The sequence below is a fragment of the Orycteropus afer genome, unplaced genomic scaffold (assembly GCF_000298275.1).
Source record: "Orycteropus afer afer isolate SDZICR_OR568_19922 unplaced genomic scaffold, OryAfe1.0 scaffold00018, whole genome shotgun sequence".
NCBI classification, from domain to species: domain Eukaryota; kingdom Metazoa; phylum Chordata; class Mammalia; order Tubulidentata; family Orycteropodidae; genus Orycteropus; species Orycteropus afer.
Window position 1 is genome coordinate 7,507,858 of NW_006921605.1, and position 1,318 is coordinate 7,509,175.

A 1,318-nucleotide genomic window follows, 5' to 3' on the forward strand; every position below is an offset into this window, starting at 1 on the left:
TGCCTCGGAAACCCAAGGAGGGGTTCCTATGAGTCGGGGCCAACTCAAGGGCACATAACAACAACATGGAGCTCTTAGAATGAATGAATGCTACTTTACAATTTACACTTAGGAATCGCATGTTCAAATGCCTGTGGCCAGAAACCGCATGCTGGAAGTGGCAAAGTTTGAGGGTGTGTTATCTGCATTCTAGGTCTTTCCCCTTAAGTCCTGTTTCCCTCTTCTTGGGATCCATATCCTGTAGCCACTTACACCATTGAAGCCGATGTTTACACAGTTTCACCTATCCTAGCATTCCTTTCTTAAAGGAGCTTGCAGACTCAGCATTCATGCCACTTGTTTTTATCCAGCCACCATGTACCAGTGCTGCTATTGAGGCACTCTGAGTACATCCAACTCTGAATATGTGTTGCTATATATTCAGCAAAGGGATTGTATCCAGAATATAGAAAGAATATTTGCAAATCAATAAGAAAGGCAGACTTCCTAGGAAAGTGGGTAAGAAAGAGACTTGCCTGGATTATTTCCCAATGACCTGATAAACATATGACAAAATGCTCAACTTCTTTAGTCAGCAGGGACATGCTAATTAAAACCCTAAAGAGGTACCACACTACCCACCCACTCGAATGGCTAAAATAAAAAAAGAGAAAATAACTAGTGTTGGCAAGAACACTGAGCCACTGGAGCTCTCACACAGAGCTGGTAGGAAACCACCTTATAAAACTGCTTGGTAGTATCTATGAGAGCTGAAAATAGGTTCTGGTAGGTTGGATTTCCCCTGAGATGGAGATTGGCATGCAGGAAGTTGATGAGGGGGTGCTGTCAGGATCTACACCCGTAGGGGAAAGAAAGAAACAGGTTTGGGCACAGGGGGAAGTTGGGCCGGGATCTAGCAACCAAAGCCTTCCCTGGTCTGCGGAGGGCCCTAGGCTATCCAAAGTGCTGAGAGAGGGGGACTTTATATCCCTCAACCCCGACACACATCACCCAGTCATTGCATAGTTGCAGACTGCCCTGGGGAACAGGTGTGACCCTGGGCAAGGGAGCTCTTTTCAGCTGAGGACAATTCTCCTAGAGGGTTGACAGTCAAGGACTGCTAGCCAGCAGCACCTCTGGCAGCTGGGGGAGTGGGTCTTTCCATTCTAGGGGGATCTGAGGTATCCACTAGATACATGCATATCTCATGACCTGGCAATTCTGTTCCTACAAAGACACAACAGAAGTATTGTTGTTGTTGTTGTTGTTATGTGCCGTCGAGTCGGCCCCGACTCATAGCGACCCCTCCTTGGGTTTCCGAGGCAGTATCACTACTACG